Genomic DNA, 18088 nt, shown 5'->3' with positions numbered 1-18088 from the left:
TTCGTGTCACAAATCAACTCTTCAACTCCAGGGAGTTGAGGGGTTACAGATGTAAACATAGAAAAAATGAGGGAGAAAGACAGGCTAATAAAGGGGAGGAATATTCATTTTGGGGGAATAGCCACAGATCTTCCAGGAACTTGGCTGCCACCTCTTTTCACTCCTTTTTGTTGATGGTGGCTGACATAGATACCTTTAGCCTTCAAGGGGGAGAAGAGATGGCTAGGCAAGTCCAGGTCAAGTTAAACTTGTCTTAATAGTTTTGGACAAAACATTTCTTAGATGATCAACAGGAGCACATGCAAAGCTGAATAGAAAAGTGACCCAATGGTTAAGATGGCAAAAGAGATACAATATGAAGGCAGAGATGTCAAGCCTTTTCATTCTGTTCCAGTCACCTATTAAATATGTGTAGGCCCAAGTGAAGAGTCTGTGCTTTTAGCAAAAGCAGGCTCCAAGTCTCCGGAAAGTAACCTAGGCAACCATTATCATCACAACCCACATGTCAGAGGTGTTATCTACAGCAAAGCTCCTGGGAGATGAATAATGTATTGCCCCGCTGCATAACCACCATGATTTTTAAGTCAACGAAGAACAAGCGAAGCTGGAGAGTTTATTAATATTTTTCCTTAGTAATAAGGTCACTTTAATGGAAGAAATGATGCATATGGGAAAAAAAGAGGTGAAAATATTTGAGGCTAATATGTATTACTGCGCCCCCCCACACACACACACACACTGGTGACCACAGTAACTCACCTTGTATCTATGGGGAAGCCAGGATAAGGCTCAGTCCTTTCAACGCCCTCATTGTGGCTCAGGGTGAGGTGGTCAAAGAGGCACTCTGCCTTGCCATTTCATGGGGCTCTCATTTTGTTACCCAGAATCAACAAATGTTAAACATTTGCATATTCTAAAAAACTAAATGTTTTATGTAAAGTTGAAGGTGCCTTTTTAAAAATTTATTTTTATTTTTTGGTACCAGGGATTGAACCCAGGCACTTAACCACTGAGCTGCATCCCCAACCTGCTTTTTATTTTGAGACAGGGTCTCACTAAATCGCCTAGGCTGACCTCCAACTTGCGATCCTTCTGCCTCAGCCTCTAGAGTTACTGGAATTACAGGCTTGCACGACCAACCTCCCCCCACCCTTATTTTAATTCTCAATCCCGTTCCCTTCACTTGTCCCCCAGAAGTACCATCTTCTTATACTCAGCAGTGAATACCTACTAAGAGCCCACCGACATCCTCCCATGCAATCCTATCCCTCTTGTACACATTGTTTATAAGGGAAGATTAATTTTGTGTTTTCCAGGGGCTCCTGGTATACCTCTCCTCTTTACCCATGGAGATTCTGAGTAGCCTGTGGATGGGACAAAGGTGGGCAGAAAGAATCCTGGATACACAAGGATCTGCCCTCATTCTCAAAAGATGAGTGTTTTGCGCCCGCGCACACACACATCAACTGGACACTTTTATTTCTTTAAGAACCAAATAACTTTATTGGAAGTAACAATCAAACTGAAAGGCCCAAACTGAAGGGAACTTGCTGAAAGGGCAACGTGTAGGCCCGGCCTGGGACCCACCCGGGGGGGTGGCAAGGGCTGGGCACAGTCCTGCTCAGTCGTCCTTGTAGCTGCGGCCCAGGGTGAGCCTGTCAAAGAGGATCTCGGCCATGGGGTCTTCCAGAGCCTGAATCCTGCGCAGGTTGGTCAGGTAGCCAGCCAGCTCGCGGATGATGAGGACCTGCTGGTGCAGATAGTGGCGCAGAGGTGGGGGTCGCCCCTCTCAGCGGCCAGGTGGTGCAGCTCCAGGAGGCCCTGGTTGACGCCCTTCTCCAGGTGGAAGGCGCACTCCATGGCCTGGAGGCCGCTGTGCCAGTCGTCGTGGCCGGGCTTGGTGGTTTCGTGGAGGCGAACACCGCTGTCGCGCTGGTTCTGCAGCTCCAGGAGCTTCTTGGCGCAGACCTTCCACTCTTGGGAGCGGCTCAGGAAGAAACTGGCGAAGTGCTGCAAGGCCACGTCGTGGTGATCGCAGAAGAACGCCACAGATAGGTACACGTAGGAGGTGTACAACTGCAGTTGGATTTGGCTGTTGACGTTGGCATCGAAGTCGGGGTGATAGTTGAGGAGCGCCTGTGAGGGCTCGGAGTAGGCCATGGCGGACGCCCGTGCAGGCGCGGGTGGCGCGGGCACGAAGTCGAAGACGGCGCGGTAACACTGACAGCAGACAGTGGAGTCGGCAGCTGCGCTGGCCGTGGCAGCGACTGGGTCTTCTGGGCGCCCCCAGGATTGGTGAGGAAGGTGCGGCTGGCAAAAAAACAGGCTCGGGACCCGGGAGGGTCACCGTTAGGAGGACGTGAGGAGAAATGGAAGAGGAAAATGGCGGCCGGAAGTGAGCAATAGCGGATGTTGGCCTAGAAATGGCTGCCACTGGGCGGAAATCCGTTGAGGGAAGGTCAGGGGTCAGCCATCAGTGGCTGGGGCCGCCAGCACCTAGCTCCAACCGCAAACTAGCCAGTGTGCACTAACCTATAATATTTCTAAAAGGTACTTATGAATATAAGGACAAGCTTCTTGTGTCAATCACCTGAACATTTTCTTAAAGCAACTCATTGGAATATTGTCCAAATGTGATTGTTTGATAAAAATGTAGTACTTTTTGTGGTGTCCTTAGTTAATATCATAAACCTCTATTTAAATGGCACCTCTCTTTAGTGATTTCAAGGTTTATACTAATAATGACCCTTTTGAGGGAGGGGTTAGGTGTCAGTGGTCAGAGGCCAAGGCTTGGTACTGAGTTCCATCAGCAACCCAGGTGTCTTCACAATGTCTATTCTCCATTGATTTTTAATTTTGCAGTAACATTTCTAGCATTCAAGGACTTTCTCTTGTCTTCTGTTGTTTCCTTCTATAACAATGTGCTCTCTTTTTATAAACTTCCTGTCTTCCTTATAATTCTGAGAATATGAATTTTAATTTTGGCAAAGTTCTCTTCTGTTTCTTTTATTATACCTGTTTATTTCCTCCAGCATTAGTTTTATTTGTTTCTGGTAGTCTCCTCTTCATTCCCTGAAATAGCTGGCCAACCTTTGTTTATTCATTTGTGGGAATCAAGGACCCTTTGGATTTGCCCTAGGGAATTAGCATGACTCTGATCCACAGTTGTGAAGTCTTGGGAGGTCCACTTCACTAACAGGCTTCTCTGAGTATTAGAATATAGCGCTTCAATTAGACAGTGTTCTCCTTTGGGGATACATGGCATGGATCATCCCAGTTTCAAAATTTGGGCATATCCATTAGAAGGCTTTAGTGGATCTCTCTTCTAGGCAATATGTGCTGCTGTTTTGTGCCCTCCTGTTCAGTTATTCAGTTGTCTCAACCTCTAGTGTTATTTGGGTTTTCTTCCTGGTCAGATAATACTGTCTTTGAAATGTAGTTTTGGAGGACTAAAAGGGATCAAATGCTACTGGTGCTCATTACCCACTTTAACACACATGGCAGAGGGGTATAGCAAGGTAGGGGCAGGCGGATCTGCTGTTTAGAGAGGAACTCTTTAATTTCATAGTTGCACCCTCTGTAGTTGTTTGGTTTTATAAACACTGTTCTTGAATTTTCTCCAAGTATGTTTGACTTTCTACTGCAGGTGTTTTTAATTTTCTGGATTTATCAGTCTGAAAGCATCCTTTGTTTTATCTTCCAAGCACTCCTCACCTTTTCTGCTTTACTAACTGTATGTGTATGTGTATGTGTAGTAGATAAGTTTTTGTGTGTCTAGCTCACCACTATGGCTCCAGTAACCTTTTTTACTCTTAAAAATACAAATAATTATTTCTTAAGTAATTAATACATCCACATGATTCAAAAACAGCAAAAGTCTCTCTGCAGGCTACCAGTGGATATTACTTTTTCTAATCAGGGGTGAAAAGAGGAAGAGAAGGAAGAAATAATGCTCACATTAAGCAAAAATCATTGAGGTGTAAGGGGAATCTTTAAAAATATGTTCTTTAGAAGCACATTTGTTTTCAAGTTCTCATGAAGCATTTACAAAGATGGACCAAATTCTGGGCCATTCAACAACATAAATTTAGATGGATTTAACACGTGCAAAGACATGTTCTCTGACCACAATAACATTAAACTAGAAATCATTAAAAGAAAGATATCTGAAAAAAAACACTGCCAAATATTTGGAAAATAATAGCATACATCCAAACAGTACATGTGTCAAAGAAGAGATCAAGGGGTATGAAAGTTATTTGGAAGTGAATGATAGTAAGCCTAACATATCAACATTCGTGAGAGTCATCTAAACTACTTAGATGGGATTTAAAGCACTAAATGGCTGGCTATATTACATAGAAAAAGGTCTCAAATCAATTTTTTAACTTCCAAACTACAGAAACTACAAGAAGCAAGAACAAAATAATTCTAAATCTAGTAGAGGGAAGGAAGAGTTTGTTGCAATTCAGGAAATGTTTTGTGACCTGAGACAAAGCTAAAACATTGAGAACCCTGAATAAGATAGGGATATTAGAAGTCTTTTATTGGACATTGACCCCTAGGAAGAGGCCAGTGGGTTAACTTTAAGGTCTGTGGTTGGGCAAATTACTTGAAATAGAGGTCTAGGTGAGAACTTCCTTCCCTTTGCATTCACAGGACATTGGATCAAAGGCATGAGGCAGAGTGAGGGTTCCTCGTAGACTCTACTTTAAAGTAAATTGAAGCTACTACTCAAGACTTCATCCTTTGAATGATGTGTCCCTGCATGGCTAGAATCAATTGGCTGGAAAATAAAAGCCAATTTAAAAATCATATGTTCTTTGTGTAAATTATTTTCCTAACCTATTATCTCTCAAAGAAAATATAGAAATCCAACTTTCAGTCTAAGATTGTGCTTGGCTAATAAAAATTTTCCATTGTAGCTTTTCCTTGCTGTTTTATTTTTTATTTCTGTAATTGTGGGAATTGAATCCAGGGGCATGCTACTGAAAAAGGACAAAGTTGGAGGGCTCATAATTTACTGAATTCAAAGCTTATTATAACACTCCATTAATAAGGTTTACTTTACCTTAGCATGACAATAGAAGTGATGAATGGAATAGAATTGAGGAACCCAAGATAAACCCATATATTTATGGTCCGTTAATTTTTGACAAAAGCAAGGAATAGTCTTCTCAATAAGTGATGCTGAGATAATTGGATAACCATATATAAAAAAGTTAACTCACAGGGCTGGGGTTGTGGCTCAGTGGCAGAGCGCTTGCCTAGCATATGTGAGGCACTGGGTTCGATCCTCAGCATTACATAAAAATAAATAAAGGCATTGAGTCCATCTAAAAAAATTAAAAAATTAACTCACAAATGGATCACAAACTTAAATATAAGAGATAAAAACCATAAAACTTTTAGCAAAACATTTAGAAGTAAAACCTTATAATCTTGGACTAGGTACTACTTTTGTAGCTATGACACCAAAATTACAAGCAACAAAAGGAAAAAATAGAAAAATTTGACTACATCAAAATTAAAAACTTTTGACAAAAAGTTAAAAATATTTTTACTCAAAAAAAAAGAATGTACAGAGAGAAAATATTTGCAAATTATATAACTAATAAGGAACTTGTATACAGAATATATAAAGACCTCTTAAAACAAATGAGCAAAATCACATAATCCAATTGAAAAATGAACAAAGTTGCCGGGCATGGTGGCACATGCCTGTAAGTTCCAGCCAAGCTGCATAACAGAGAGAGACACCATCTCAAAAGAAGGAAAAGGAGAAGAAATAATGAGCATTGTGTTCAGATAAGAATATTTCCAAAGAAGATGTGTAAATTGCCAATAAATACATTCAAAGATACTCAATATTAATAGCCACCAAGAAAATTCAATCAAAACCACAATAAGAAACCATTTTACCCACACTAGGATGATAAAAATAAAAAAAGACAAATAATGGCAAGTGTTGGAGATATGAGGAAATGGAAACTCTCATACCTTACTGGGAGGATTGTAAAATGGTGGAAAACTTGGGTCAGGTGCAGTGGCGCATACCTGTAATCCCAGCAGTTCTGGAGGCAGAGGCAGGAGGATTGCAAGTTCAAAGCCAGATAAAAACCAGCAGTTTAGTGAGGTCCTGAGCAACTTAGCAAGACCCTGTCTCAAAATAAAAAAAATAAAAAGGGCTGGGAATGTGGCTCAGAGGCTATGTGCCCCTGGGTTCAATCCCTAGTACTAAAAAAAAAGAAGAAGAAAAAAAAAAGTATGTGGGGATCAGCACAGTGCACCCATTTTAGAGAATTATTCCCTTAATCTCACATTCCCACAACTTGCACCTGTCTGTCCCTTATCATAATGAAATACTAATATATGCTACGAAAAATATGAACCTTCAAACATTAAACTAAAATGAAAGAAGCCTGTTATGAAAGGCTGGTATGGTTCTGTTTATATGAAATGTCCAAAATAAACAAATCCATGGAGAAAAAAAGTAAAAAAGTGGTTGCTAAGAGAGGGGAATGTGGAATGATTGCTAATGGGTGTGAATTGGTATATAGCTTTTCTTTTGCATAATGAAAATGTTTTGAAATTGCACAGTGATGATGGTTGCACTACTCAGTGAAAACATTAAATTTTGAATTATACTTTTTAAAGAATTTTTGTGGTATGTGGATTTTATCTTAATAAATGATAAATGTTTGAGGAGATAAGATATGTTTAACCTGATTTAAACATTATACTATATATATATATAATCATATGGTACCCCATTAATAGGTGTAATTCTTATGTTTTCATGTACCAGTTAAAAATAAACTTAATTTATTTTTATATCCAGCCCTGGGAATATAGCTCAGTTGATGGAGTGCTTGCCTTGCATGCACAAGGCCCTGGGTTAAATCTCCAGCACCACACAAAAAATAAATAAATAAAAATTAAATATAAATTTAATTTAAAAAAAGAACAGTGTGTCAGCCAAATAGCAGAATATTCAGTGGAGATGAAATTCCAAGTGGTGACTATATGGCTCATTGGTCATGAAAACTGATTATTTTTATTATTGGGAAATATTGAAGGAAGTTAATTTGCATGTCGGTGATGACTTCTTTTCTACCAGAGAGGTGTAATAAGATGAAAAAAAGCATTTACAAAAGGAAATTTTAAGTTCCTTAAGGGAAAAAGTATGTTCTTCAATTAAATCCATCAACAAATATTCATGAATTTCCTATACAAGAGGCTGTGTTTTTAGGTACACTATGCAGGGAAGAAACATTAACCTATGTTAACCTATATATATTAACTGCCCTATAATACCACACAGGGGGGCTGGGGTTTTGGCTCAGCAGTAGAGTACTTGCCTATCACATGCGAGGCCCTGGGTTCAAGCCTCAGCAGCACATAAAGATAAATAAAATAAAAGTATTGTGTCCAGCTACAACTAAAAAATAAATATAAAAAAAGAAAGAAAAACATAAACATGGTGCATGTATTATACTAAAAGAAAATGTAGTATATTTAAAAAATATATACTTAAGGACACACACACACACACACACACACACACACACCTTAAAATTGGTTGAATTTGACCTTTGAGCTACAGCTGTTCTATATGAGGTTTGTTTTGTTTTTGTGGTGGTTGTTTCCCTTCAAGATGCTTTCGTCATTGATCTTGGATAGTGACTCTTGTTGGCCACTAGATGGAAGTCTAACAACATATATCTTCAAATACTTTTTTGAAAATGACTTGATTTATTCAAACTAGTTTTATGTCATGAACAAAAGCTATTGCTAGCTTGGAAAGTCTAGATTGTAGTCTGTATTTATTGCATAATTGTTCAAGGTGAGTAATTTATTGATGTTGCTATGAGTCAACCCAACTATAAGTCAGTGTAGCACCTTTTTAGAGACCCAAGATAGAAACTTTCCATTCATCATTCCCTTGCCACTTAGGGACTTTGTTGTATTCTGTTCTCTTGTGGTAGGTTGTATTATTTACTCACAGTTCATCCTTCCTTTTCTATCTTAGCCATGATTTCATTGGTGATGATAAATACTTCTTTGTCCCCTAATTTTGAGTGTCCCATGTCATTTCCTTTCATTAGTGGTGTGTGAGAAGATAAAAAGTCTGCTAAATGTGCTTATACAATTGTGGCTGGCCATGCACTGAACATTGTAGAATCAGGAGGCAGGTAGAGCAAATCTCAACTCATCTCAACCCAACTCAACCCATAGCCAAGCTGGAGACCTGTAACTGGGATTTGAGGATTGTATGTTAGTTTTATTACAGCAAAATTGTGAAAGACAACTCCTAGAACACAAGTTTTATACTTAATTCTTTGATTAAAGTGGTTCATTTGCACAGAATGATAGCAGCCAGAATTTGGTTATTCTCAGTTATGAATACATAATGGCTATAAGTACTTGCAAATTGGTGCCTGGCAAAGTCAATTTTGATGTTCAGTTCACTTTGGTAAATGCTTTACTAAAACTTTGACAAAGAGAAAAATTCCACATTTATGTGGTTTTTGGCCTGAAGTTGCCTTAGAAATTATCACATGATTGTGTCTGCCAGGAAAGAGGAAGGGAGGGTGGAGATAATGGTGGTAAGAGAAGAGAAATTTTGCAAAGGAGAACAGCTCTTTGCTTAGGGTTTGGAGCTGCCGCCTATATTTTGTCAGTTGAGTACCTTAATCATGTTTACAAAGTAGAAACAAAACATGTTTTCTAGACCCTCTGGTGTTAGGAAACAAGCCTCAAATTATATTTCATTGTTTCCAAATTGAGTGCTAAATCTTTGAGTCATAGATGTGTAAAATTGTTGCTTTGTAGAACTGGGAAGTAGTTTTAGTGGCCACGACCTACATATTAGATTAGTTGGTTGAAAAAATATCTTGAAAAGTTACATTTTGTAGGTGGGATATCATATTATTGTCTCTCATCTGCTTTTAAAATATTAATTGCCAAAGAGGATTGTTATGAATAAAGTTAATTTTAGAAGTTAAATTTAAATCATTTTTTATATTGTCAATCAACAATTTTGAGAAAAAGTGTGACCATATGTTTTTATACATAAAACCAAAACTAAATATTCTATTTTTTTCAAATCTTCATGTTGGCTTTTTTGAATGCAATAAAAGATTTGTGTGTTGTTATTTTCATCAGGAGTGGAAAAACTTTTTGTTAAGGTTACGTTCTCTAACAATGTTAGTATTTAAACATTGGGGAAATGTTACCATGGAAAGTTCTGGAATATACTGAAAAAAATAGTATAAATACTAGACACTCATTTATTATGAGACCTATGACTCTGAGAGAGAATTAGATTTTATTCTCAAGTTGTTTTGATTGGAAATGTAGTAAGACCTATTGACCTTTAAACAGTGTTATATAATAAACCCAACAACAAATCTAAAATAATTAAAATTATTGTTTTTGTGATACTTTATGACAAAAATATGTTTGTATGAAATAATATGTTGTGTTCTCCCTAAATGTGCTTTTGGGGGATGAATTATCTCTTGATCATGGATTATTTCAAATGTGTGCAACAACAACAAAAAAAAAATAAAAAGAATACTATAATAGTGTTATGATTTGTACGAGGTGTCCCCCAGAACCTCCTGTGTTAATGCAGGAATGTTCATAAGTGAAATGATTGGATTATGAGAGCTGTAATCTAATCAGTTCGTCCTAGTTTAAGTGAACTTGGTGGTAATTGTAGGCATGTAGGGCATGGCTGGAGGAGGTGTGTCACTGGGGTGAGCCCTGGAAGGATGCATCTTCCCTGTGGCCCCTTCCTCATTCCTCTCTCTGCTTCCTGACCCCATCATGAGCTGAGCAACCTTTCCTCTGCTGGATCCTTCTGCCAAGATACTCTGCCCCACCTTGGGGGCCCAAAGCTATGGAACCAGCCAAGGTGGACTAAATTTATGAAACGGTGAGTTGAAATACACTTTTCCTCCTCTAAGTTGTTCTTGTCAGGTATTTTGGTTGCAGCAATGCAAAGCTGACTAACATAAATAGATTCCCATGTTCCCATCTCCCACTTTGAACATTTATTTATTCATGGTGGTATACTACTTACATGTTGTTTTGAAGAAATTATAAGATATTGCCTCATTTCATGATAAATATTTCAATGTACAAGTCTAAACATTGAGAACTCTGTCAGATAAAATATTACTTAAATATGCTTTTAAAAGTTCTATATTTATAACTGGCAAGGCAAACAGTCACTTTCAAACAACATTTTGCTGTCACAAGGAGTGCATGTCTTATTCCAGATAAGTAATTGTTGCCAAGAAATCATTTCCTGTAAATTGGCAGTTACATGAGATATGGCTCTAAAGAGCAATGCACTGCAGTTAGCAAAAGGTCATGAGCTATGCTTTCTCCTCTGATTGGAGAAATAAAGCTTCAGGGTTACATATCAGCAAACACAGAAGTACTCAAGTGCTTTCTCAAGTTTCTTTATGTTTGTTGTGTTAAAAGAAAATAGGAACTTGTCTTTCTCCTTTGTAAATATTAAGAAAGCATCTTTTAACACTGCTTCAATCATACATATATCCCAGGAAAACTGGTTCTCAGAGCCATATTTCTGGCTCAAGTACACAAGACTATATAATAGTGATTCTTAACATTTATGGGTTTGTAAAAAATGGAAAAAAAAAGTACTATTAAGAACTAAGCTCAGGGCTCAGGGGTATGTGGGATCCATGCCTGTGATCCCAGCAACTTGGGAGGTTGAGGCAGAAGGATGGCAAGTTCAAGACTAGCCTCAGCAACTCAGTGAGGTTCCCAACAACTTAGTGAGACCCTGCCTTAAAATACAAAAAGCACCCCTGGGTTCAATCCCTGCTACCAAAAAAAAAAAAAAAAAAAAAGAAGAAGAAGAAGAAGAAGAAGAAAAAGAAAATATCATTATGTATTTGGTATATTCATTCTGTATGAAGTATATGAAAATACAAAGTTTGAATAAATAAAATTCCCATTTTTTATCAAAAATATTTGAATATTGTCAGCTTCATATGGTTCAACATTTATGTTAGTTGCTGTTCAAGGAAAAGCCTGACATATCATTTTGAGTTACACCAATGGGAAGTCTAATTGTTCATATGCAAGACTTTACTTTTCATCCGATAGTAGCATATTTTCATTTACTAATGAGTTAGTAAACTGTCTTTTAAGAACAGACCTTGCAAAATTAATATTTAGTACTTAAGAAGTACCATCCTAGCTGAAATCTTAGAGGTTATCTCATTGTGAAAAGCATCGCTAAATATCCTTCAATATTTTTTCCATTTCGTCTCTGCTTAATAGAAGTCCCAATATTTAGCTGGACACATGGCCAACTAATATGAAAACTTAGATCTATGTATCTTCTGCAGCTATATAGGCCAGGTAATTAAGTTCTGATCAGTAATGTGAGAAGAAATAATCTACTCCTCCCCTTTCTGATCTCTTCATCAATTGGGTGAATGCAGATGTGTATGCCATTTTGGATGCTGTAAGTCAGGGCAACATTATTCCAGTAATGGGAATAGCAAGATGATAGGAGCCTAGGGCCTTCCTTGCTTTTCTGAAATCATTGTATTCTCCTGGGCTACTTATGTCCAGACTTGTACATGAGGGAAGAATAATTTATATGTACAATGCTTTCAACGTGTAGGTGACAAAACAAAAGACCCAGAGGAAAGAACTTGCCCAGAATAATTCAGCCAGAGAGTGACAGTGTTTAGACTCTTAATGATCATTGCTCATCTTCTGCCATCTCTGTGAAATTGAGACCACTTAAACACAGGACTGACATGCAAAAAGGTAACTTTAAAATACTTCTTTGATTTGTTCTTAATACTTTTCTTTCACTAAGAATGAAGATTTGAACCAAATTAGATGATTTTACTCAGACGATGAAATGTTAGACATTAAGTCTTTGTATGTTACTGCCGTATGTAAATTTCATTTTATAGTTGTCCTTTTCAAGTTTACAGCACATTTAAGTTTCCATATTCATAAAACTACAACCAATGGATGAAAGAATAGCTTTATAAGATTTTTAAACATTTCAGTGGTCTCAGTTTCCTCTAAAGGCCCAAGGGCAATAATCAAGATAAAGTTATTTTTGTCAATTTTGGATATGGACTGGATAAGTTATTCAACCTCCCTCTAAAAGATGACAGCATCTCTGGAATTAGTAAATTGGGGTAGTCAAGTGTACCATCTCTTATGTTTTGTGGAGGTCAATGAACATGTATATATGTTTCTAAATGATCAATCTTAGTTGTCTTGATAGCCACTGCCGAAATTTGGGAATAAAATTGATTCTTAAACAGTTACTATATTTTTCTCTTGTTCTAGAGCCACATATTTCCTTATTATTAGCCCACACATAAGCCTAGGAATTACCATAACATTATTATTAAAATGCTTAGTTTTCAATGAAATATGATATACATAGAGAAAAGTATACAAATCATGAGTCAGCTTCGTGGGTTTCATATACATATGAAACCAACACTCATATCAAGAAACAGAACAAAACCAACATCCCAGATGACCCCTCATTCCTCTTTTCAGTCATTACCTCCCAAGAGTAAGTACTCTACTGAATTCTGACAACAGAGGTGGTGATCTTTGCCAATCCTAAATGGAATCATGTTGCATGTACTCTTTTGGATCTGCCTTTTCTGTCCAACAGTGAGATTCATTCAAACTTTTGGGTATAGTTGTAATTTTTCTTTTCATTGATATGTAACATTCCATTGTGTGAATGTATCAATTTTTCTGAAACTGTGAGCTGAAATACACTTTTTTAAAAAAATTATTCATTCCACTGTTGATGATGTGTCATCGTGTGAAGCCTGACATCTTTTATTAAGTGGCAAAGTTTTATTTTCTCTAATAATGACCATCTCAGATCCTGTATTCTGCAGTTGTTTTCTTTTTCTTTCTTACTTATTTTTGTGGTGCGGGAATGCAGGGCCTCATACAGCCCCTATATTCTGCACTTGTGAACAATATTGATAAGAAAGCCAGTTTTAATGAAAAGCACTGATTTTAAAAAAGCAAACGATTTCTACCTCCTTATAACTTAAATAATTAAAGATACAAAGCAGATGAATTATTTGATCATTTCAGCTGGCAAACTTGACTATGGTGATCAAAGAAGATAAACCTCAAAATTTGCTTTTGTCTTGATGATTCTCCATTGTTACCAAACTTTTCTTGGAGTTCATGCCCTTGGTGTATTTACTATATCACTTGTCTTTTTTGCTCTCTTTTGGTGATGGTCATCAAGGAAAGAGGTGTCAAAAATTCTGACACTCCTGGGTAAGATAGGAGAGCTTAGAGGAATCTGTCTATCCATAATCCTTCTTGATTAAGAGTGGCTTGCATTCTCTTCTGAGCAGGGTCACGATCCTGCTGGCCCAAGCAAGATTTCAGAGAGTGCTTGGGTGGCTCAGGGCAGCCCCCATCTGGTACCATGTCCAAAACCTGTGCACCTTGCTCATTTTTGGCTGTTTGGTCTCCCTTTTGGGGCTGCCTTCTATTGCATCTACTTCTGCCTCCCAATGAGGCTGGAGGAATACCAGAAGAAACAAGTCATAAATCAGGCCAATATTGTTCAATAAGATGTACAGCCACAGGGTTAAGAATGTGGTCTTATCCATTCAGCAGGAAACAAGAAGGCTGTTGCCAGCTGTGATTATGGAAGTAGACATCTTCATGCTTTGGCTCAAGTACAATAAATCACCTCATGCTAGAAGGATGGCTGGAGAAGAAAACTGTAATGCTGTCAATAAGAGTACTTGTAGTAAAAGACTACGCACAAGAATGAACATTTCCCTTCTTAAGTATGGGAAAAATCCTGGAACAAATGACTCCATTAGGAAGGTTTTCATGATTTTGGTTAACTTTCAAAAAATGAAGCTATCATGTGAGACTGTTTGTAGAAGATCTGCTCAATATTATTCAGTCTTTATCATTTACAAAGCTGTGATATAAATACAAGCAATCCATGGACTTAAGAAGGTCCATCTATTTTGCTATCTCCAAATGAAAGATTTCAGTGAAAAAAAAACACATGTTGAAGTGCTTTCTGGGGGTCTTTGAAGGTGGTCAAGTTGATAAAGCTTTTTTTTTTTTTTTTTTTTGTACCAAGGATTGAACTCAGGGCACTCAGCCACTGAGACATATCCCCAGCCCCTCTTTTGTATTTTATTTAGAGACAGGGTCTCACTGAGTTGCTTAGTGCCTTGCCTTTGCTGAAGCTGGCTTTGAACTCATGATCCTCCTGCCTCAGCCTCCAAAGGTGCTGGGATAATAGGTGTGTGCAACTGTGCCCAGCTGATAAAGCTCTTTGAGAACAAGATACTTTGTGCAGTTTAGGACTACACAGTCCAGGGACTGGGGATGTAGCTCAGAGGTAGAGTGCTTGCCTAGCATGAGAAAGGCCCTGAGTTCCATCCCTAGTACCTGAAAAAGAGCAAAAAACAAACACACAGCTGAGTGTGGTGGCACAGGCCTGTAATCCCAGTCATTTAGTAGGTTGAGGCAGGAGGATGGCAAGTTTGAGTCTAGCTTCAGCAACTTAGTGAGATCCTCAGCAACTTAGGGAGATCTTGTCTCAAAAAAAAAAAAAAAAAAAAGAAAGAAAGAAAGAAAGAAAAAAAAGGACTAGGGGTATAGCTCAGGGATAAATTGCCCCTGGGTTCAATCCCCAGTACAATAAATAAATAAATAAAAATTAGAATATACAATTAAACTCAACCATCTCTTTTTTAATGATTCCTTCATGTTCAAAAATAAAAATGCAACTAGATTGTATATATGTGCATAGTGGAAATCAGTGCTGAATTAACAGAAGTGAAAATATGTATTATTACAATGATTTATTTTTACTTTGAAAAGCAAAAAAGTGACCTTCACAGCATGTTTCAACTTGGTAAAATCCTTTTTGGATTCTCTCTTGCAAAGTAAAACTGTGAGATGTTGACAAATAAGGAAAATTCCTGCAAGATAGGTATAGTTACAATGTCTCAGGAAGTATAATCATGTATTTATTTGTAATAAGCCAATTTTACTGTGCAGGCAATGAATATATGTGATGCCAACTAACACCTCAATTTGCACTGAGGACCACAGAAGAGTGTCTAAAATACAGTTTATTTTTTAAAACAAATTTATAAATGGGGCCGAGGTCTGAAATTATAGTTCCATGGTGTGTTAGTGTGTGTGTGTGTGTGTGTGTGTGTGTGTGTATGAACACTGGTGAAGAGGCCCATAATGTGTTGCTGTTTATGTGAAATGCCTTCACGTAAATGATTCAGAAGATAAAACAATTTATCTCTCAATAAAGTGTCTAAAATCCTAGAAGATTTATACTTTAGCTCTTGGTTTCACATCTCAGTTTAGGAGTAGGAAAGTAGAGCCAAGCTCCTTATGCATTCCCAGTTGTACTATATTAGGAATACTGATTTACTGAGGTGCAGTCCTGTAAAATTCTCTTCTGCTTACTAAACCAAAATAAAGTTTATTTTGGCTTAAATTTTTAAAACTACCATAACAAACAACTTTCTTACAAGGTAGGATTCTAAGGACACAGGGAAATCCTTACAAGTTTCATGGCAGGATCTAGAATAGTCCTAATATATGCAATATCAGACATTGAGATTCTGAGAAGAAAAGAGTCTTTGTGTAGAGAGAGTAGCATGTGTTGTACCCAGCAGCCAGCAGAAACAGGAAGGTGGATGATTGTGGTATCTACTTACCCTAAGAGAAACAGTCTGGAAAATAAATCAATGTTCCATTGTCTTCAACTTAAGGAACATGGCATCAATAAAGAGAAAAAACAAATTTTTTTTGGTACCAAGGATTAAACCCAGGTGGTGGTGGTGGTGGGGGGGTTTACCACTGAGCCATATTCCCAGCCCTTTTTATTTTTTATTTTGAAACAGGGTCTAACTAGTTCGCTCACAGCCTTGCTAAATTGCCGAGTCTCACGTTGAACCTGTGATTCTCCTGCCTCAGCCTCCCGAGCTGCTGGGATTACAGGTGTGTGCCACCATGCCTGGCTAAGAGAAAAATTTTTGATGTATGATATAGCCAGACCTAGAAGAAACACCTGTAGTCCTCTATCCATAAAACTGCAAGAAGCTGAGAATAATGTGATCTTCTTGGTTACAAAAGATCCACCAGCTGTCTCTTGCATGGAAAGAAGAGAATCAAACCTTAGGGTAAGAAGATGGGATCTGGCCTGGTGGAATAACAAGTGAACGTTCCAGGGACCTTTCACTTCATATAATGAATTCATTATCAAATTGTGGAAATATTTCTGTCTCTGAAAATAGTATCTTTGCCAGTTGCTTAATACTATGTTCTGAACTAAGTATAGTGCATCAAAATATTCCTAGTACTGGGGATTGAACTCAGGAGTGTTCTACAACTGAGCTGTACCCCCATCCCTTTGTATTTTTGGGGATAGGGCTTCACTAAGTTGCCCAGGCTGGCCTCAAACTTGTGATCCTTCTGCCTCAGCTTCCTGAATTGCTAGCATTATAGGCCTGTGCCACCATTCCCAGCCCTGCTTATGTTTTCAATTAGTTAATTTTGTTAATTTAAATTTAAAATATAAACAGCAAAACTCTAAAGTTCAAAGTCACTCAAAATTCTAGGAATTGCTAATATAGGCATGTACACTGAAGTTTAAAATTAATTCTGATTATAAAAATTTCAGAGTCGTAGGCTAGAGATATAGCTCAGTGGTAGAGCACTTGCCTAGCATGTGCAAGGCCCTGGGTTCTATCCCCAGCACCACCCCCCACCAAAAAAAAAAGAAGAAAAATAAAATTAAGGGATCACCTACTAACTTATCTGCTATTTTCCTGACACAGTTCTTGTCTTAATAAGATGAGTTAACAGTGCCCACATACCGAAATTAGGTGACTTGAAGTGTTCCATAAAGAACATATTTGATTCCAATTGTTACCTGTTTCTACAAACTGTGTTAGGCTTTTACAAACAGCATCTGATAAATATAAACAATATTCTTGTTAGGGAGTATTCTTAAACAGACTAAAAACAAAGGAGCATCAAGATATAACCACAGAAAGAGATGGAGAATAATAGCCAGATGGTACTCTAGTTCTGTCCCTTTAATTTGTAGTTGAGAAAATCAAGTCCCAGAGTGATTAGCTGGTGGGCAAGATGAGTTACAGCCTGTGATCCTACATCCCACTCCAGAGTGTGTGAATTAGTGATAGTGATAGTTAGTCTCCAAGGTAGTCCCCAATGATCCTCACCTCCTGATGTTCCTGCCCTCCTGTAGTCACACTCCACAATGAATATGGGCTGGCTCTGTGTGACCAATGGAATGTTGTGGAAGTGGTGTTCCAGAACTTTAGACCTCAGACTAGATTTTAAGAAGCCCCGTGATTTCCACTTGGCCCTCTTGGAATGTTCATATTTTGAGAGCCCCCCTCTCAGGATCCAGGTGCCATGCTTCAAGAAATGCAAACTATATGGAGGATTTGTAGATGCGTTAGTAAACAGACCCAGTTACATTCTTGTCAAAAGCTAAACTTGTTAACTGCCAACTTTGTAAGTGCACTGTCTTGGACCTTCCTCTCAATTCAACCTTTTGAAAACTCCTTAGCCAGCCTCTGACTCCAATCACATGAGAGTCTCCAAGTGAGACAAATCTAGCCAAACTGACTCAACCCACAGAACTGTGAGGGACTTATAATAAATTATTGTTCTTAACCAACAACCTCAAATGGCACTTATGTGTCAATTTCTAACAGACAGTTTGTTTACAATTGTGTAATCTTCACAAACCCACCGAGGTCTGTTCTGTTACTATCCCCATTTATGGATGAAGAAACTGAGACATAAAATTGTTTAAAAGTTTAACATAATTACACACACACACACACACACACACACACACACATACACACACACACACACATTTTGTCTTGGGGATCTAACCCAGGGGTGCTTTACCACTGAGCCACACCCCCAAACCTTTTTTAATTTTTTTTTTTAATTTTAAGACAGGTCTCACTAAGTTGCTTAGAGCTTC

General features: G+C 38.0%; 2 pseudogenes; one reads left to right on the top strand and one right to left on the bottom strand.

Moving 5' to 3' along the window:
* Positions 1 to 1621: 1621 nt before the first annotated feature.
* On the bottom strand, positions 1622 to 2160 carry LOC143639376 (ferritin heavy chain pseudogene; annotated as a pseudogene).
* On the top strand, positions 2159 to 13711 carry LOC143639375 (small integral membrane protein 20 pseudogene; annotated as a pseudogene).
* Positions 13712 to 18088: the final 4377 nt, after the last annotated feature.

This window comes from Callospermophilus lateralis, chromosome X (genome assembly GCF_048772815.1).
Source record: "Callospermophilus lateralis isolate mCalLat2 chromosome X, mCalLat2.hap1, whole genome shotgun sequence".
Classification (NCBI taxonomy): domain Eukaryota; kingdom Metazoa; phylum Chordata; class Mammalia; order Rodentia; family Sciuridae; genus Callospermophilus; species Callospermophilus lateralis.
Note: the sequence above shows the minus strand (reverse complement) of the source record. Positions and strands in the feature narration are given on the sequence as shown.